General features: G+C 40.2%; 1 protein-coding gene and 1 pseudogene across 2 annotated transcripts in view; one reads left to right on the top strand and one right to left on the bottom strand.

The window, feature by feature from the left end:
- Positions 1 to 22,722, top strand: part of LOC126355975 (dipeptidase 1-like) — a 746,627-nt gene that overhangs the window by 137,056 nt on the left and 586,849 nt on the right. The window lies entirely within an intron of this gene.
- LOC126356719 (5S ribosomal RNA) lies at positions 2,747 to 2,865 on the bottom strand (annotated as a pseudogene).

Genomic DNA, 22,722 nt, shown 5'->3' with positions numbered 1-22,722 from the left:
GAAGAAAATCTAAAGTGTTTCTGGTCGTTTGTAAAGTATGCTAGCAGTAAGTCACAGTCAGTGGCTTCTCTGTGCGACAGTACTACGTAAGCAGATTTACTAAACACAGCCTTCCGAAATTTCTTCACCAGAGAAGACGAAGTCAATATTTTAGAACTCGAACCAAGAACGGATGCCAACATGCGTCTATTAGAAGTAGATGTCCTCGGAGCAGTGAGGCATTTTTAAATCAATAGGAGCAAGTCTTTGGTCCAGACTGTATACCAATCAGGTTAAGAGTACACTGATGCTATATATCCATACTTAACAATCATATACAACCGCTCCCTTGACGAAGGATCCCTACCAAAGACTAGAATGTTGCACAGGCCACACCAATATTCAACAAAGGTCGTAGGAGTGACCCACTAAATTAATAGCCCATATCATTGACTTCGATATGCAGCAGGATTTTCAAGTTACATCGAAGAGAACGGTCTGTTGACGTACAGTCAACACAGATTTAGAAAAAATCGGTCTTGTGACACTATCTCTTTACTAAGTCTTGAGTACTCTTGACAAGAGATTTCAAATTAACTCAGGATTTCCAAAAGGTTTTTGTCACTGTACCACATAAGCGGCTTTTAGTGAAATTGCGTGCTTATAGAATATCACGTCACTTATGTGACTGAATTCATATTTTCCTGTCAGAGAGGTCGCAGTTCGTCGTGGTTGATGGAAAGTCATCAAGTAAAACAAAGTGCTTTCTGGCGTGCCCCAAGATAGTTTCGTAAGCGCTCTGCTGTCTCTTATGCATGCAAATGATTTAGGAGACACTCTGAGCAGCCGTCTCAATTCACTTGCAGATGATGCTGTCGTTTATCTTCTAGTCAGCTCATCAGAAGATGAAAGCAAACTCGAAAACAATTTAGAAAAGATATCTACATGTAGCGAAAATTGGCAATTGACACTAAATAATTAAAAGTGTGAGGTGATTAACATGAGCGCTAAAAGGAATCCATTAAACTTCGGTTACACGATAAGTCAGTTAAAAACATATGCCGTTAATTCTGCTAAACACCTAGGAACTACGATTAAGAACAATTTAAATTGCAAGTAACACATAGAAAATGTTGCGACGAAGGCGAACCGAAGACCGTATTATTGGCAGTTTTAGGGAATGTATCAGATCTATGAAGCAGATTGCCTACACTACTCTCGTCCGTCCTCCTTTAGATTACTACTGCGTGGTGTGGAATCCTTATCAGGTAGGATTGACGGAGTACATCGAAAAAGTTCAGAGAACAGCAGCACGTGTTGTATTATCGTGAAATACTGGAGTGTCACGGACATGCTACCGGATTAGGGGTGTACACCATTAAAACAAAGCCTCTTTCGTGCGGCGGAATTTTCTCACGAAATTTCAGTTACCAGCTTTTTCCTCCGAATGCGAAAATATGTTACTGACGCCGACCTACAGGGAGAAACGATCATCATAATAAAATAAGAGAAATCAGAGCTCGCAGGGAGAGATATAGGTGTTAGTATTTTCCGCGCGCTATTCAAGAGTGGAATAACAGAGAATTATTGTAAAGGTGGAAAAGTGCGATTTGCAGAGTATATTCGTGTACATGGTGTGATATTTAACTGTCAGAAAGCAAAGAGGTCCAGCGCAGCGCTGCGCGGCTGGTGTGAACCTAAAACTGCGCCGCTCTGTGCAACATCGAATAAGTTACGCTCAGAGTTGGAACAGTACATCAAAGGAAACGATGTTCGTCAGCGCTCTCTTTGTCGTCTTTCTCGTTTTCCTCACTATTCCAGAACGCCGGCGCATACAGAAACATCGTTGCGCATCCACCAACACAGTGCTGCAATGTGGGCAGTGAAAGAGGTTGGTATTGCTCAGTTAAACAATGGTTTTATCCGGCAAGGTCATTGTTTTCTACCAGTTTGTGTTGATTAGTAGCACTTCAAGAGATACAGTAACACGATGTCGAACAAATGGTATGTGTCGTTACCACGTAACGAAAAGATTAGTGCAATCGAGGCGAGTGAGGCAGACAAACTCTCTGTGCGAGAGCTGCGTTTCAAGTATGGTAAAACTCAAATTTATGAGACTTTAAGAAACAATGATAAGATTCGGGACGAATGGATGAAAGGAAACGGGCAGATGAAAAGGAAGGCGAAGAAGAACGAAAATGAATAAATTAACGAAGTAGTAAGTACGCGGACAAAGAACTTGTTATTATCAGGACCCATGCAGAAGAGAGAGGGTTGGGTTGTTTTGGGGAAAGAGACCAAACAGCGAAGTCATCGGTGTCTGTGCAAGAGCTGCGTTTCAAATATGGTAAAACACAAATTTATGAGACTTTAAGAAACAAGGATAAGATTCGGGACGAATGGATGAAAGGAAACGGGCAGATGAAAAGGAAGGCGAAGAAGAAAGAAAATGAATAAATTAACGAAGTAGTAAGTGCGTGGGCAAAGAACTTGTCATTATCAGGACCCATGTAGCAGACAGAGGGTTGGGTTGTTTTGGGGAAAGAGACCAAACAGCGAGGTCATCGGTCTCATAGGATGGGGAAGGACGCGCAAGGAACTCGACCGTGCCCTTAGAAAGGAACCACCCCCACATTTGTCTGGAACAATTTAGGGAAAACACGGAAAACCTTAATCAGGATGGAGAGACGCGGGATTAAACCATCGTCTTCCGGATTGCGAGTCCAGTGTGCTAATCACTGCGCCACCTCGCTCGGTAATGAAGGGGAACCAACAGCACCCGGTGTTCCCAAGCGGTCAACCATCCAAGTGCTAATCGGGACAGATGTTGCTGAACTTCGGTGAACGGAGGAGAACCGGTGTAGTCAACATGCTATGGCCGTTGGCAGAGTGAGGCACAAAGTCGCTAAAGAGCTTGGAATTAGGGAGTTTAAGATATCCATAGGCTGGCTGGACAGTTCCAAAGCTAGACACAACATCATGTGGAATGAGGTGTGTGAGGAAGCTAAGAATGTGCAGGAAAGTGTTGCAACAGAGTGGAAGACTATTCTGTCGAAGTGAGTGGTGACCCGAAAGACGCGTTCAATACCACTGAAACGGGACTCTTTTATCGCACGGTGCCTTCAAAATCTCAAGGATGAAAAGTGCTCCATTGAAAAAATGTCCAAGGAAAGACTCACTGTACTGCTGTGTGGAAACATGTTAAGTGAATTGGAGAAGCCACCGGTGATTGGAAAGGAACCACAACCACGTTGTTTCAAAAAAATTGATGTCAGTTAGCCTCTAGTCACATGGCGAAGCAATAAAGAGGAGTGGATGGTGAGTGGTCTTAAGAAGGAATAGTTTGGCTCTTTCAAAGACCAAAAGAAAAAAGGAAATCACAAGTTCTCCTTTTGCTACACAATGCAACCTGTCACCCGAAAGTAACGTTATCAAACGTCAAATTGGCTTCGTTCGCTTCGGGTTCAACCAGCCTCACACTACCCATTGACCATGGGGCTATTTACATATTCGAGTGTTAGTATAGGCGATGACTGATGCAACGTCTTATTCTTAATATTGAAGAGGCCGTAAGTGCGTTTGCTCTTGCACGGTCACTTTCTGTCCTGAATGTGATAAATTGGATTGGCTTGGTAGTAAAGGAAATAAAGTCCGAAACAGTCACCTATTGCTTCCTACAAAGTGGGGTTTTGGGGTCAAGAACAAGACACTTCTGTAGCCATCGAAGTTAAAGAAAATTGAAAATGCGAAATATTTCATTTAGTGCAGATGATCTTTACTTGAAGTGATGACTTTCTGTCAACTCACTCCACTTTCAATTCAATAACAGATTTAATAGCAATCCAGAACACAGAGAATTATGAAGAAAAACGAAGAAAGAAGGACGAAAATGATGTCCCTAGAAAACTTAATACGGTAAACGATGTTCTGCTATTTTCAGCAAACTCCCAACTTGTTGGAAATATTGCATGGCGCAAAAATATTGCCGAAAAGAAAACTGTGAACAGAAAATTGAAACAAGTTTCCCTCCTTCATATGTGACGAAAAGAGTGAAACGTAACCCAAATAAACATGGAAATAATATGCATGTACATACAATTAAAAAAAACAGTTTAAAGTTCAAGTAAAAGCATAGAAATTTTGTGTTATTTATGAATTAGTGTAATAGTCCAGTGTTCTCTTGTCCATTATACAGTAAATGAACATCTACAGTCCTGGGGTAAAGGTACGTAAATACGGGTAAATGCACAATTAAATAATTTTACTCTACTTCTGAACATGATACCTGACAAATTTTACGTAGCTCATTGAGTTCTGTGTAATTGGGAAACTTGTCCAATTTCGAAAATTATTTTCGTCTCAGGCGATTCAGTTTTGAGAAAGCTTTACTGTACAAGCCCAACGTAATCTCAGTGCTGTACATTGACAACATGACTTGCAATAATTAACACAAAACAATGGCCCGAATTGCAAGAAATCTTAACAAAATCACAAATCTTAAAAAAAATATGAAATTAAAGAAATGTCGAACTACTTCCAACTCAGTTAATTACCTAAACTCATTTAAATCATTAATACCGGTAGTGGAAACCCCCGTTCTTTCTTATAAGTCACTTACCTCACAAAACATCGTTACACCAACTACACAAATTACAGCAAATAGCAACAATGGCCAGCTAAATAAAAAGAGTCTAACTAATATAGACGTTAACTACGAGGAAGCATATGGTTATCAAATGAACGATTTTGTTGTAGAGTAAACAAAATATTTAGAAAATTTTATCTTATTCATGTGACATACAGTCCCAAAAATTATATTCTTTGCAATAATTCCACTACCCAAACGTAATCAACCACACCTCCATTATCATACCATTCCTTGCATCTTTCTTGTAAGAAATTTCATCCGACTTTACATTACCTACCATCACAGAGTCTCCAATAAGAGAAAGCGTGTCCATCCGCTTCTCTCTCCACTTGCTAACTGCTACTCCGTTTACAGAATCTATTGGCGATGTCGCAGAGCGCCATCAGCGATATTAACAAAGTCTATAGCGCTTCCAACATTCAGACTACTTACACGAGGAAGGCTTTCCGCAACGTTGAAGGAATAGAAGACCGTTGAGACGGACTAAGAAGGGAAATTATCTTCCAGGAGCGCGAATTTACTTGAAAGTATACTGACAAAATTCTTACCAGACACTGACACTTTTCCGACGTGCTGTTTTTGCGATTGCCAAATCTTTCGACAGCTTTTGTTACCGCGTGTAGATAACAGTAGGCTTCGTAAGTTGTTGGTAGATAATAATACATCTTAGGATGACTATGGAAAATTATGCACAAGATGCTATCAGTAATTGATGGGTCAGCGCATTCCTTCTCAATCAACGCGTACTAAATGGAGTAGCACGAAATACTGTCTCTCTTCACTGACTTGTCCTCCCTAGAAGTGTCATCTTGCGTTATTCCACACATTTATCAACATCCAAAAGTATCACGGAGTAATCAAAACAAGGCAAAAAGCGGTCATCTGTTACTTCCCACAAACCACGGACGACGTACTCGAGCAGAAGCCAAGTAAAAATAGATTTTTATAGCTTCTAACACAACTATTGGGTCATTAGAAAAAGTTGTTTCATTTGGTGTTCAGTAGTGCACACGTATTGACATGTTTAGAGTTTAAATAATCACGTCTAAGCTCGAATTCTTCATACGCATCACGATGTCATGTAAGATATAACGGAAGTCATGTACAGCAAGTTAGATGCCGATTAAGGTCTTAAAGTTCAATATTTAACTTATAATTTTCGAATTGTAAGGAGTGATGAACATGTCAAGAAGCGTGAAGTACTGATCAACAAGTGAGAAACTTTCTTCTAGCTACCTATTCAGCAGCGTTACAAGTTTTACTAAAGACATAATCCTACTACGTGACTTCATGTCGCACCTAAAATAGTTTAGAAAATTCAGAGCAAGATTCCGTATGCAGGCATCATCGTGATCGCAAGAGATTGCCATCACTTCATATCAATCGAAAGTCCGACATTCGGCAGAAACAATGTAGCCTGCCGTTGATTACGTTAAGAAGCACAACTATATGTATTACAATGGTTCTGCCGTCCGTTACGAACAACTGGCTGGTGCAACAATGTTGTTTTCAAAGCCGTTGTCAAAGTCAATGCAAGAAAAATGCAGGGAAGCTGTCGAGCGGTGCGTTAGAGAACGCATCTCGCGAGAGTAGTAGCAAGACATGCAGCTACTTATATTTTGAAGCATTCACTCATCAGGCAAATCACAGCATAAATGGAAAGTTCTCTGCTTTCTCGTAATCTATATACTTTTGACAATAATAGAATACCAGTTGATATTTAAATGTATTGTATTTAATGCCTTCTGCACAAAATTTAAAAATTAAAAAGAAAAAGAAAGAAACGTAAATATTTTTCTATGTAGTTTGCCTACAATTAAGGAATAAAAGAGCTCAGAGAAACATTTTGTTTATTTTTTGTTGCATGTTTGAATGAAGCTTGAAGTCATGTACAGAAATTAGGTGCCGATTGATAATTTAATGTTCAATGTTTAATTTATATTTCGCGAACTGTAAAGAGTACTAGAGGATATTTGATTGATGGGTCATGAAGACATTGTAGTTTGCTTTTGTGTACCGTAGACTTATTTCTGTTATCTATGCCCGAAGGTGTAAAAAAGTAGCAACAATTATCCAATCTCAAGAATGCTTCATTAGAGAATCTTTCAAATATCAGGAAAGAGAATGCATGTGGTATAGCAAATAATATTTGTCTTACAAACTTTGTCATCATTATGGTTTTTCCTCACTTCTTTTGTTGCCTCGCGACAGATTTTTTATTGTTAATTTGTGAAGATTAAGTAACAATTGGTTACGCACACTTGTTTTAGGACTTTGCACGTCTTTACATTTTTGTTTTATATCTGTTTGACGTTCATACATTCCCTGGATAATGCTTTAAGACAGAAACAGTTCGGAATGAATACGAAGTTACAATACAGAATTGTGTCATGCTTTTCATAGACAATTATATTTCTTGACATTTAAATTTTATTAATTTTGATTTTACTTTTATTTTATTTCATTTGGAGCTGAGAATATGTCGGTTTTTGCATACAGGCTACATACATTGGCCGTTTCAATTTTAATTACTGCGTTAGGTGCCCAAAATAGTCTATGATGATCTCAGAGCGAATAAACAGGAACGTACTGCGCACTGCATGACACGGAGCTCAATGGTTCGCGCCAGAGCGCTTTGTAATAGACATCACATACGTTGAGCGGAATCTGTAATTACAGGCGCATATCAGGGAACAGACATGTTGGATCACGATGTTTGAATTTGAAACAATGTTTCGTAGGAGAGCTTTTAGCGCATCTGTAATTGGATTAGCATGTCTAGTTAGTAAATTATACCAGGTCATGATGTGTGTATCTGTGGCGTTATCAGAGGAGCACTACAAAAGTTGATCATGCAGCATGGATGCCAAGTAACACGAAATTGTTTGGAATTACGTAAGATGCTTGAGAATCCATACTTCAGTATTCGTCCTCTGTAATTCACAACAAGTCTTTCATTAACACGCACTTTGAGTACAGGACAAGACGATTTCAAGATGGTTGCGCAAGGTGTGATGTAGTAGTGATTCGTTGCTATAAGACTCTCTAACTGTTTTTTTGCAGTACCTACTGGCTGAACATACGATATGTGTTTTTTTTTTAAATGTTTTATGTAGATAAACTATGTATATGCATACGTTTGGAAGATAACCATTAGCATGTGCAACGCAAAATTTGTAACGAAGCAACAAATGTGATTTATTTCAGTGTATTTTGTATTATATGTGACTGGTCAATAAAGGCACTGCAGTGCCTCCTACTTTAATTTTAATTCGATGTGTCTACTGGCCGCGGACGCGCACTCGAACAATAAATAATCGTCGTCCGTTCAAATATGTAACAGGTACACGTCACATTAGTATTGGTATTTGCGTAATATCTCCACATTTGTTGTTGTCATTCACTGTATTGCTGTCAGGGTTTATGAAGGTGCTCAGACGCATCCCCATTTTGGAACACGACAACATCATTGACTGTGGAAGTGCGCCACTGAAATTTTCCTGGTGATGTTTGCTATGTTGACCTCTTGTTTGCCTCTGACTTGGTACCAGGCACGCGTGGACTGTGGCATTTACCCTGTAAACATTCACAGAGCTTGTATTATTATTATCAAGATCAGGCACTGTTCCTATTAAAAAAAAAAAAATTAATATCCTTTGCAGTCGAACATTTTATCTTAGTACCATTTTGTATTCACTATTCATTGACAAGTATGTACTGTTTTTGTAGCCTCAGTATGTCAGGCTTGAAGATAAACCTGAAAGGTTTCGAAACTAGTCGCCGAATAAATACTGCAACTCTTGAGAGAACCGTTAATATATGCTATAAGAAATTTAAATAAAGTTGCTGTTCCTTGTTAGTGAAATGTTGAAACTGAAGAAGTATGATAATAGTTATTGTTAAGGAAAGCGTTGCGTAGTAGTAGACTTCTTATTGCGTTGTAGTATGCGAGGTGTATTCAGGTTGTTTGGGAACCTGTTTAGTACTTGTGACGTCATATAAGTAGGTTTATATATAGATATGCTTCTCTTGCACGGTTAGATCTTCAGCGATGTTCAACACATCATACAAACAACGACATGTAACACATATTCCGAAATGGATGTGTTAATGTTATCCTTCTCCATAGATCTTGTGTGGAATGTGAAAAAAGGAAAAAATTGGAAACATAATTTCATTTAGAAATTAATGCCGAATATGTTGACGTATATGGACGAAGTGCAATAACTTTTATAATTGTTGTCACAGACCACATTATTGCGTTGTAAGTCGGCAAATCACATTTTGTCTGTAATACTCAACACAAGTGAAGTTACTAATTGTTCCTCCAGAGTAGATGGTCAGTGGAGTAAAAGAAGTTAATCTCTAAGAAATCCATTAAATCGTCTCTTAAAATGTATACAGTATAGTTCGCCTGCGAACTGACGACGAAGCACGCGAGCCCGCACTTCAGCTACGAACTTACGTCATAAGGAGCAACTTCAGTCTTTCCCACAAGTTATACCGCCGATTCCTCAGGCGCGACTCTTGAATCAGTGACGAACATTACGCAGACTCACGTCGCAAGTGCTTATTTTTCACTAAACAGTTTAATGCGATTCGGAATGAAATGGGTAATAACTAGTATACTTAACACATGAAATTCACACTAACAGAATACACGCAAATCGCAGCACTTTGCACTGCACTGTCGAACATGAGCCTGGTTCTTACGTTAGTCATTCTGTGCTACAGTAGTAATGTTCTTCTGGGAAAGGATTTTGTGTCCCAACACAAGCGGTGCACACTCTTTAGTTTACAATCTACGTTAACTTCTATGGCTGCTGACCATTTATTGAAATATGTGCTCCAGGATAACTCTCATGTTTCTCAGCCAATGTAACTCAATTTTAAACCTCATTATTTGTAGAAACCAGTTCCAGACTTAAATAATTTGTTTGAAAAGAATAGGAATCTCTTTGAGATATAATTTGTAGATTGTATACCCAATTTTTTGAACATGCGTTTCAAGGAAGTTCTTGAATTCACACCAAAAATTATTCATATTACACAGGTTTCGATTGGGAAACGTAAGTTTTTGTTGGCCTGATGAATTACACCAAAACAGTAATCCTGTACAGCATTATGGAAAGACAGTGAATCAACTATGACGGTGAAATCTGCATTGCATATAAAGATTTCCTTGGAAGTGTTGACAGCCCTGTAGTATGTTTCTCCCAAGTTAATTTGCTATCAATTTGTAACCACATGAATTTAACACTGTCTACCAATTCGGATTTTCGTCACATTTTAGACGTAGACTGTGTGAAAACCTCTTCAAACTCTTTGTTTTTTCAAAGTTTAGTGCCGCAGAGCTAGCAGCCATTTATTAACGTTCATGAAAAAAAATTAAAATACATTTTACGGGCGTTTATGCCCCTACAAGACTACTTTGCGTTGTAAAATAGCTTTCAGACTAATATCTAACACAATTAAAACACCGAACGTGTATTCATATGCTGTGCCAGAGACGGGAAGCTATGGTTATTAAAACGTTGCATGAAAAGTGTGGGTTATGTTTGACCTAGGAATAACTACATGCAGGGTCAATCACTTCGTCAAAGGAATTGATGTCATAAAAGCATCCAACGTAGGACATCCATAGTTATCATTAGTGAATGAATCGGAGGCTAACATACTCATAGAATTATAGAGAATCCGTTATTGGTACACAAGCCCTGATGAAATCTCTGCCACCAGTTGTTCGATGAATGCAGGCTGACCCTCACGTATCGTGAATACGGTCTGTGATACATCGCCAATGAGTGGCTATGCCGAGCAAAACGACTAAGCGTCCGGAGAGCCTTTTCAATAGAGACAGTGTATGCAACGCGATTGACGCCTCCACAGAAATCTCATCGCTTGTCACTAAATTTCAGCTCACATTCACTTCCTTTACACCCAACTCATTGTATACTGTGTCCATTGCCGAGCATGCTGTACATCCAACATCAAATAAATAATCGTTTAAATATGCAGCTACCAGCTGTCAGGAGAATTGTTGATGACACCGACGACTGAAAGTTTATAATCAGTTTCAAACATTTGTAGTCACTATTTTACTTTGTAAAACATTTAGTAGCAATTTTAACACATAATTGCTCTTAACCGGTAAAAGAAATCCTCCTCAAAGAGAGTATAATGATCACTATAAAAGAAACAAATAAAGCAAAGACTTTTGGAGAGATAGCGTCCACATGGCTCTTGAAGAACTTACCGAAAGGTCTAACTGCACTATATAAAATCATATTTTATCAGAAATACATGTGGTGTACTGATTTCGAAAGATAACAAAACTAAGTATCACTCAGATCAGTGCTTCCAATAAAAAAAAATCATAGTACTTGTGGGGTAGCAGGTATTTCTCACATGATCGTAGGCATTATCCTACAGTTTATATGTCACATTTCTGAAGGTTGTAGACGGACATACCAGACAAAGTTTTACATTAGGAAAATTTTCGATTCAATGCAACATGCAGACCACATTATTAAACGCCATTAAATGTCACGCGAAAATATTTTGTTATTTGTTAATACAGGACATACTCACAATGTGGTATGAGTGAATTCTCATGCCACATACACTCAGGGATACCATCTTCCATGAATATATGGACTAGTGTCATCGATTCTTGGTAGAGACTTGACACTATCCGATCTTATCGGATCCGAGTAACTGATATTCTTGCAGGGATTGTTATTCTTGGAGTGTATGCAAACGGAAATTAAGTAGTTGATACTAATGATTTCCGTCCATGACAAACAGTCATCTCTTGGTTGTGTAAATAAACCTTCAAAGTACGTCGCTTATTAACAGTAAAATGCAAGGAGTGGAATATAATCTTTGCTTAATGTGCTAATACCGTATCGTGTACTACTTGACTATGTGGATTCTGCTCTACATCTTTCGTACTTTCCGCTTCGGGAACAAAACATTGTGTTCCAAGCGATGAAAGACCATTTTTCTTCCGAAGTTAGCGTAGGTCTTAATATACGTTGGTTTCGTTCCATCTACAAAATTAATATAGTGTGGTAGTGATTTTTACTTGGTAAATATTTGCCTCAGTGATTAATTTTCGTATTGTCTAACTCGAACAGATATCGGAGACACTTTTTGGAAACAAAATACTGTCGTTGTTCTCAGTCGCTGTTTGGTCTGTAAATCCTTCCGTGTACCATGAATCACTCATGTGGTACGCCACAAAACTGTAATGTAAACCTATGCCGCCCGACAGAGTTATTCGAGCTGCACATCGTAAATTTTTTACTGTCTTGTTTTGATGTGGCCATCCGTATATACAGCCTAACACTTTATATTAAAGTTTATGTTACGTATCTAGGACCCTGTTTTTTCTTTGAGTTGAATTTATAAGATGGTGTTTTTCTGTACGAGTATATTAGACTCGCGACATTGGTGTCATAATACTGTAAGTACCAAGTGAGAGATATTTTATTTTGACAATTTTGTTACGTAGTGTACATTTCCAGGCTTTCTCTTTGCCTGTCGTGCTGAGGAAATCAGGAAATTCCCGAAGCAACTCCGTGTGGAAGCGAAAAGAATCACTGAGCTGTCACATGCAGGATATTTGAGTTACAATCAATCAGGCTAAATTTTTCCAGGCAGGTTATCTTTGTACCACTGTCTGGTTTTGTTTCAAACGGCTGGTGTCTGACATATTGGAATTATTTTTTTCAGAAAGTAACAGTTTCTTTACCTCCGTTGCGTTTAGCACAAATAAGTGCCTGTAAATGGGACATCAGCAATTTGAAACAGAATTGTAAATTTACTGATGGCTCGATTTGTTTTAATTACGGTAAAAAAAAAAGAAATACAATACGTTGTACTGATATTCAAGTACAAATGGTTCAAGTAAATGTTTACACAAACGATAAGCAGCTGGATGGCAAAGCCTTATGCTTCGTAATACAGGTTACGTTTGATCGTCTATTTAGGTGGGTATTCTATAACTACTGAAATGATATAAATTCTCGAGACAAGGGATCAAATCTTATCTAACGTCTAGAACTGTGATTGCATCAGTCACGTTCTTTGAAACATTGGATTGCCCAGTGCCACATACATGTGTAGTGGACTGAAAGAAATACCTGGGGCTGCAGTTTCTGAGCAGCAAGTTGAACATACAAAAACCGAAATAGGACGTAAAATTTTTAAAAGAAATTTTTAATGTATATACGGTATGTTATTTTTAACGAAATGAGGTCTAATGTCGAAAAGCTTTAGCATCGGATTTCCGGTCAGTGTTGTCCTTCAGAACACTTAGTATTTGACAATGTGCGCAACATGTAATTATTATTGCTCTATTTTGTTATACCCTTTGATCTTACTTTTGTAATAAAGATGTAATCAGGGAATTGAAGATTATGGTTTTGAACAATTACATCAGGAACCCACTGGAAGTGTAAATTCTAATATGTTGAGTACAATAGCGGTAAGATACAATCACTCCCATCATTGTGAAGTACGAATGATAATGTTACCGTACAATGAAGCGGAGCTCCTAAACGCAGTATTCCGAAATTCATAAACCAAAAAGACAAAGCAAGTATTGCAGAATTCGAATCAAGAACAGCTGTCAACATGAGTAAGTCGAGGTAGATGTATTCCATGTAGCAAAGCGTGTTAAATCTCTTAATAAATGCAAGTTTTTCGGTCCAGATTGTATACCAATGAATTTACTTCCAGAGTGTGCCGGTATAATAACTTAATGGCTAGAAACCATATGCAGTCGATCTCCTGACGGGAGACCCTTACCTAAATACTGGAATGTTGCACTGGTCACACAAATACTCAAGAAATGAAACAGGACTAATCCGCTGAAACCTGCATCAAGGATATCAACTTGCACAAGGAATTTCGAACATGCACTATGCTCAAACATAATGAATTACCTGTAAAGGAAACGAAACTTCTGCTTACACATAGTCGGAAAGTTCACAGGTAATATCATTGTCGTGTAACAAACACAACTAGCTGTTTATTCTCATAATTTAATGAGCGCAGTCTACAGAGGAACTTAAATTGATTAAATTTCACTTGATGAATCCTAATAAACAGTACCTAGTCCCTCAAAACTGAGTAAGCCTAGGCCACATGGGGCATAAGTAAAAAAAGCGCGACAGTAATTAAGAGGTATGCACCTTATAAATCAGTAATAGATGGAACTGAAGAGATTTATACCTTATAGATCAATAAGAGATGGAACATATCCGCTATCGTTCACAAAATAGGGCAGAAAGCTGTTGCAGGAGAAACGAAAAAAGCACTCGGATTTGAAAGCAACACAAAATCTATCAAACTAGTGATGCTGACTGGTGACGTTTTACTGAAGTCAGTTTTTTTTAGCGTGGACTTCAATGCGAGACGCTTTTAATAAGTTGCACTAGAAAACTCCGTTTGGAAAACTGGTAGAAAATTCATAGGGATTCTGGTTATCTATAAAATATAAAGTACATCAGCGGTAAGACAATCAATTCCTTCACCGTGCAATACCAACATCATAGATTCCTTCACAAAAGTCGACGCTCCAGTATTCGAAACAAGAACAGCCGCGAACATTAGTAACTCAAAGAAGAAATACTTGGTGTAGCAAAGCAGACCTTATCACTTAATAAAGGCAAGGCCTCCGGTACATATTGCAGACTCGATTGTTGCACAGACCACATCAATACTCTTGAAGCGAAACAGGAGCAACTTGCTCAATTACAGACCGGTATAAGTAACGCGGATGTGCAGCAGTATTTTGGAACATATAATATGTTCCAACATTATGAACTGCCCTGAAGAAAAGACATGTACCGACACATAGTCAGAACGGTCAAATAAATTATCGTACTTTTGAAACGCAACCAGCTCTTTATTCACTAAAAGTAATGAGTGCTATACACAGGGGATCCCAAACTGATTTGCAGAAAACTTTGGAATCAGTTCATCACAAACGGCTTCTAATGAAACAAGCGCCTACTAGTAGCTCAGCGTGTTCGGTCAGAGGGGTTAGCTAGCCTCTGTAATAAAAAAAACTGAGTGAACGGACTAACGAACAACGCGAACGGGTGTCGTCGGACGTCCGTCACGAACATATTAAACGAACAATATGGAAAAAAATGAGATCAACTAAAAAATAAAAGAAAATAATAAGCCGGCGCTGTAGCTCAGTGTGTTCGGTCAGAAGGTTAGCTGCCCTCTGTAATAAAAAAAAAGTGAGTGAATGGAGCAACGACGAACTGAAACCGATGTCCTGCGATATCCGCCCCGAGCAGATGCAACGAACGAAAACTAACAAAATGAGATAAAAAAAGTAAGTATCCGCTCAGTTGAGCGGCCGGTTACCTAGTGTTGAAAGGTCACAATTTGTAATAACTGACAAAAGATACTTAGGTAAAGTAAAAGAGATATCTGGCGTTCCGCTGGAAAGGATTATAGGCCCTTTGTTCTTCTTAATCTGTATAAACGATTTAGGAGACGAGCGTCCCTCCTAAATTGATTGCAGATGATTGTAATGGGTTCGCGATCACTAACCAAACGCCCAACATATTTTTGCCTCGCACAGGTCGATAGCAGCAAAGTCGCTAGCGCTGAGTGTCAGCAGGGTATGGACAGAACTGTGAGCTACACGTTGTATCGTACCGGCTGAGTGAGTCCCCACGGCCGTGGGTTGACCCTCGGCAAAACATTACCGATTCGTAACAAATATCAATGGACTTGGAAGAGTAGTTGAACGGAATGGACAGTGTCTTGAAAGTAGGGTATAAGATGAACATCAACAAAAGCAAAACAAGGCTGATGGAATGTAGCAGAATTAATTCGGGTGATGCTGAGGGAATTAGATTAGGAAATGAGACACTTAAAGTAGTAAAGGAGTTTTGCTATTTGGGGAGCAAAATACCTGATGATGTTCGAAGTGGAGAGGATATAAAATGTAGACTGGCAATGGCAAGGAAAGCGTTTCTGAAGAAGAGAAATTTGTTAACATCGAGTATAGATTTTAGTGTTAGTAAGTCGTTTCTGTAAGTATTTGTATCGAGTGTAGCCATGTATGGAAGTGAAACATGGACGATAAATAGTTTAGACAAGAAGAGAATAGAAGCTTTCGAAATGCAGTGCTGCAGAAGAATGATGAACTAATGAGGAGGTATTGAACTGAATTTGGGAGAAGAGGAGTTTGTGGCTCAATTTGACCAGAAGAAGGGATAGATTGGAAGGACATGATCTGAGGCATCAAGGGATAACCAATTTATTACTGGAGGGCAGCGTGGAGGGTAAAAATCGTAGAGGGAGACCAAGAGATGAATACTGTAAGCAGATTCAGACGGATTTAGGCTGCAGTAGGTAGTGGGAGGTGAAGAAGCTTGCACAGGATATAGTAGCATGGAGAGCTGCATAAAACCAGTCTCAGGACTGAACACTGAAAACTACAACAACAATAACATGGGTTTACAGCGCGTCTTGTATTTCCGTTCGCGTCAGCCGCGCCGGACACATTTTGGATTGCGGTGAGCATTGTGTGTGGTGACCATTGTTACAACGTATTATGTAATTAGAAGTGTCATGTAATTAGAAATGTGAGATGGAACTAATGTCTAGCTCATATTGCATCGGAACAAAATACGCCCACTGTAAAATAGCTTGCCATTGCTTATTTCAGAATCCTTTATCAGTGTGTGAACATCGTTGAGCAACCTAACCCTGATTTTAAGGACACTCGTAGGAGCTAAATGCGATTAGCATTTATTTATTATATCTCGGTCGTGTCTAGATTATAGTTATTCCTCTATATCGGTTACAGCAATCGATGTCATATTTCTTGGTAGCGTTTCATGAAGCAATCATTTAAGGTATAGTAAAGTTATCAGAAGTAACTGCAAAATTATTGATGGAAGGGATCAGTATTGCGAGAAATGTGGCAGTTGAACCTAAATATTAAATGTGTGCACTCATCCATACTTGAGATTAGAAATTAGAATTAATTAAATTGGAACGACCACATGAATAATGTTGTAGGAAAGCAACCTAAAGATTCCCTGTAGAAACTAAGTATTTATTTAATTCACGAGCAATGTTCAGAGAATGAATGTTAAATATTGTACATATATCTGATTTTTCAGTAACAGAAATATTTTTACTACGAACTTATTGTATATCGTTGAGCTTGTGCTGCTGACCAGACGTTTCCTTCAGAGCTGACCACATGGTTTTAATTTACCCCGTAATTTAGCTATTCTATTTGCGTACCATACTCTTTGCCTACCTAATAACTTTTTGAAGAACTTTAAAATACCGTTTGTAATGACCTACTGTAGCTTGATTTCGACAACTTCTAACGTTTTGATATAATCCCCGCTTTGTTCTACATGATATATTTATGCGACAAGCCAGCCACCCACACTGCCTATTACTGCTATTACCCCGATTAGAACGTACTTATGGAAAGTAGCTCCCAAAGAACATGAAAAAAGTGTTAAGGAAAGCATTATATTGCTCGCTTATGTTATCGGCCCTACAAACATAGTGCCACTCTTGTTCCTTAACGAAGTTTTGGAAACTCTCTATTCCCGTCGGATTAGCTTTTATAAATAGTTTGTAATTATACGTGTCATTTGTTTGAATACACAAGCCTTTTAGTGCCAAAATTTGTGCATCATGGTCTGAAAGGACAGTCACCCTTTTACCAACAGAATGGCCATCTAGTAATGAAGAATGAATAAAAATATTGTTTATGGCAGTGCTACTGTTCCCCTGCACCCTAGTTTGAAAACACAGAAAGCATCAGATAACATGAGTTTAGGAGATCTGCCGACATCATTTGTGTTGCACAATCACACACAAAATTAATACTGAAGTCACCACATATAAGTAATTTCTGATACTTCCTATAAATTGAACCAAGAACGATCTCTAGCCTTAGCAGAAATGATATGAAGTCAGAGCTAGGTCGCCTATGAACAACAACTGAAAGTTTAATTTCACTAAATTCATCTGCCCCTGCACAACGTTCAAATAGCTCTTCAGTGCAGTGCCGTGATATGTCTGTGGACTCTTTTTCGTACATGGCCACTTCCCCACTCAGCAAGGTACTCCTTGGAAATCAGCCAGCTAATCTATATCCTAGTAAAAGAATTCTCTGAATCGTCCAATTATTGAAATGGTTCTCCGATATACCAATAACGTCAGGGTCAACATCTATAAGCAGTTCACTAACTTTATTTCTAATACCTCTTATATTTTGATAAAATATGCTAATTCCTCTGTCCTTGTTGGATATCTGACCTCCTCTGAAGATAATTTCTTAGTTGGAGGGACTTCCTTTAAGCAAGTATACCTATCAGCTGAGTTCAGTCTAAAAAATGAGCAGCTCCAACACCATCTATTAAATGGATTTATCCATGAGTGATCCCATCACCACCCACTACATTGTCACCTATAAGCTAGGCCAGCCTCTCTTCCTCATACCACTGCAATGTGACCCATTCCCTATCCTATCAGTGTCTTCTCTTTCTGAAGGACATCATCTTCACGCCAGTGACTGTTATAAGTTTTTATTACACTATTGCAATTTCGGCGTTAGGCCATTATCAAATGCTGATATTACGGCTTTAAGACATGTCCACGTAATGTAAGCTGACACATTTGTATGTCGTTGTCAATACTGTTAATGTGGTCTAATGCATTTGAGACTAGTGATGGGTTAACGAACACGTGCATTTACAGATGACGTTGTTTTACGATGTTCGAATACGTGTGCTCGCACTGTGTAACGTCACGAATTTATTTAACAGTATTGACAACGACATACAAATATGTTAACTTACATTAGGTTGATATGGCTTAAAGCCATAATATCAGCAGCTGATAATGGCCTGAGGCCGACACTGCAGCAGTGTAATAAAAATATAAGTCACTGGTGTGAAGATGAAAAAGTTTTTATGACTTTAAATCCCAGCCACAATAAGTGTCTTCTCTGGTCCCATGTTAACACGCACTTACAGCCGAATTAAGACAAGGCGGATCATAACGCTGAAATAGTTGCACGAAATGCACATTGATGCCAGCAGTTTGAGCAGCTATCTTAACCAGTTCACCACCTACGTAGTATTCACCGTCTCTCTCAATACTATTATCTGCTCCACCCACAATCACTACCTGGCCCTCTTTCGTTAAATTCCTACACAACTCATCTTTGCTGGCAGTCACCTGAGCCAACCCTGCAATACGCTTAACAATCCTGGTGACCTGGTACTCACGTCCGAACACATTCTACAATTGCTGACTCACATCTTTACCGTACAGAACCTTCTTCTTTCCGTTAGACTGACATAGGCCTCCTAACTGCTGAGGACTGCTGCATGTTTCCTATACCTACAGCTGCAGGACGCTCCTTTCCACTCAGCTCTGACAGTTGGTCAGATCTATTGCATATACGCAAAGTACAACTGTCTGTCTCCTAGCTGCCTTCAGGCCAACTGCCATTTCCCGTTCATCCTCTTCAGTGTTAACCCTTCACTCTCCTCAACCATCACCCTTCTCAACCTATCTGTTTCCTCCATTACGTATTATAACTGCTTCTAAAGGGCACAGATCTTCCGATCCTGTTCCTGTATCAACTTATTTTACTACAGATTCAGCATTCTCAGTTGAGGATCTCGCTAGAATGCCGGTTGGCCTTCCCACAGCATTCCCCACAATGAAAATACTTTGAACAAATCCCACACCATAAAACACCACACACGTATCTACGACAAACCCCACACTTCTCATCCATGAGAAAATTTTACAGTTACTGAAAAAGTATATTTTAAGTAAGTTAAATTACACTGGTAGACCTATTTATAGAACTAACAGTATTGGTCTCGTAATTTCCTCTTTACTAAGAAAGCAACAAGTTTTATTTATATTACTAAAACGCAACTAATTCCAATACTAGCAAAACTTCACAAAATTAATTACGTAAAATGAAAAATTCTAATGACCAATGGAACACTCAACGACGTTAAAACAGATCATCAAAATTTTGCTCAAGTGTTTCATTAGAAATAATACACTCCTGAAAATTGAAATAAGAACACCGTGAATTCATTGTCCCAGGAAGGGGAAACTTTATTGACACATTCCTGGGGTCAGAGACATCACATGATCACATTGACAGAACCACAGGCACATAGACACAGGCAACAGAGCATGCACAATGTCGGCACTAGTACAGTGTATATCCACCTTTCGCAGCAATGCAGGCTGCTTTTCTCCCATGGAGACGATCGTAGCGATGCTGGATGTAGTCCTGTGGAACGGCTTGCCATGCAGTTTCCACCTAGCGCCTCAGTTGGACCAGCGTTCGTGCTGGACGTGCAGACCGCGTGAGACGACGCTTCATCCAGTCCCAAACATGCTCAATGGGGGACAGATCTGGAGACCTTGCTGGCCAGGGTAGTTGACTTACACCTTCTACAGCACGTTGGGTAGCACGGGATACATGCGGACGTGCATTGTCCTGTTGGAACAGCAAGTTCCCTTGCCGGTCTAGGAATGGTAGAACGATGGGTTCGATAACGGTTTGGATGTACCATGCACTATTCAGTGTCCCCTCGACGATCACCAGTGGTGTACGGCCAGTGTAGGAGATCGTTCCCCACACCATGATGCCGGGTGTTGGCTCTGTGTGCCTCGCTCGTATGCAGTCCTGATTGTGGCACTCACCTGCACGGAGCCATACACGCATACGACCATCATTGGCACCAAGGCAGAAGCGACTCTCATCGCTGAAGACGACACGTCTCCATTCGTCCCTCCATTCACGCCTGTCGCGACACCACTGGAGGCGGGCTGCACGATGTTGGGGCGTGAGTGGAAGACGGCCTAACGGTGCGCGGGACCGTAGCCCAGCTTCATGGAGACGGCTGCGAATGGTCCTCGCCGATCCCCCAGGAGCAACAGTGTCCCTAATTTGCTGGGAAGTGGCGGTGCGGTCCCCTACATCACTGCGTAGGATCCTACGGTCTTGGCGTGCATCCGTGCGTCGCTGCGGTCCGGTCTCAGGTCGACGGGCACGTGCACCTTCCGCCGACCACTGGCGACAACATCGATGTATTGTGGAGACCTCACGCCCCACGTGTTGAGCAATTCGGCGGTGCGTCCACCCGGCCTCCCGCATGCCCACTATACGCCCTCGCTCAAAGTCCGTCAACATCACATACGGTTCACGTCCACGCTGTCGCGGCATGCTACCAGTGTTAAAGACTGCGATGGAGCTCCGTATGACACGGCAAACTGGCTGACACTGACGGCGGCGGTGCACAAATGCTGCGCAGCTAGCGCCATTCGACGGCCAACACCGCGGTTCCTGGTGTGTCCGCTGTGCCGTGCGTGTGATCATTGCTTGTACAGCCCTCTCGCAGTGTCCGGAGCAAGTATGGTGGGTCTGACACACCGGTGTCAATGTGTTCTTTTTTCCATTTCCAGGAGTGTAACAATCGTCAGCTAAAAACTACCGCACGAAATTGCTAAACGACTTCAACCCACAGAAAACTCTAAAACGCACAGTGAGCGAACGTTTACAAAAGTTACTTCGCCACAAAGAGCACGAGACACCATTGAAAACTACGAAACTTAATAACTGTATAACAGTGCACAAACAAATTTGTTATAACTTAGAACCGCTACAGCTGCAACAGCACTGGGTGAAATGGAAACACAGTGCTAATATTTGAATGGACGATTGAAAGTTACTAAATTTAATATTCGAATACAGTGTTCAAACAACTTTGACAGCACTTACATTTATAACCACTACAGCTGCAAGCGTATGCCGCGAAATGTAAACACACTACTGAGGCGTGAGACTTACATGTACGGCGTAAGTACAATCCAAAAAACTTAATTTCTACAGGGAATCATATAACTCTTCTGGAGAATGCCTTTCCTAGACCGATGTCTGAAATACTCCTCTGTGATGCTGACAAAGGGGAGATTGAGTCAATAATTAAATTACTGAAGACTAAGGACTCTCATGGATGTGACGGAATGCCTAGCAGAATATTAAAGTACTGTACTGCACATGTACTTCGCCATATTTGTAATTGTTCCTTTAAGATTAGTCAGTTTTATGAACGATTAAAGTACTGCTCTCTCTCGATGTCTAATGACTACTGAGGTCGCTGCAGTGGAGCACCTGGCTGTAGGTGGCAGCTCAATGCAATAATTACAAACACGTATGTTTTTTGAGAGTGTCCGGATGCTTTTGACCACATAGTGTACATCACAAAAGCGTACAGGCCGATCTCGTCTGTTGTCCGACAGAGACCGCCAACAGTTGATGAGGGTCGTAATTTGTAACAGGCAGAGATCTATCCAGAGCATCACACAAGAAATACAGACTGCATCAAGATCCACTACAAGTGCTATGACAGGCGAGAGATGATAAAACTTCGATTTCACGGTCGAGAGCTGCTCACAAGCCTCACATCACGCCGATAAATTCCAAACGAAGCATTGCTTGGTGTAAGGAGTGTAAATATTGGACGATTGCACAGTGGAAAAACATTGTGTGGAGTCAAGAATCGATGTACACAATGTGGCGATCCGATGGCAGAGTGTGGGTATGGCGAATGCCAGGTGAACGTCATCTGCCAGCGTGTGTAGTTCCAACACTACAATTTTCAGGCGGAGGTGTTATGGTGTGGTCGTGTTTTTCCTGGAGGGGCCTTGCACACCTTGTTGTTTTCAGTGACACTATCACAGCACAGGCCTACAATGATGCTTTAATAACCTTCTTTCTTCCCACTGTTGATGAGCACTTCGGGGATGGCGATTGCATCTTTCGACACGATCGACCACATGTCCACAATGCACAGCCTGTGGCGGAGTAACCGGTTAGACGACAATAACATCCCTGTGATGTACTTGCCGGCAGAGAGTCCTGACCTGAATCTTATGGAACACCGTAGTGATGTTTTAGAAAGCCGACTTCGTGCCAGGCCTCACCGATCGACATCGATACCTTTCCCCAGTTCAGCACTCCATGAAAAATGGACTGCTGTTCCCCA

The sequence above is a fragment of the Schistocerca gregaria genome, chromosome 3 (genome assembly GCF_023897955.1).
Source record: "Schistocerca gregaria isolate iqSchGreg1 chromosome 3, iqSchGreg1.2, whole genome shotgun sequence".
Taxonomy (NCBI): Eukaryota; Metazoa; Arthropoda; class Insecta; order Orthoptera; family Acrididae; genus Schistocerca; species Schistocerca gregaria.
Note: the sequence above shows the minus strand (reverse complement) of the source record. Positions and strands in the feature narration are given on the sequence as shown.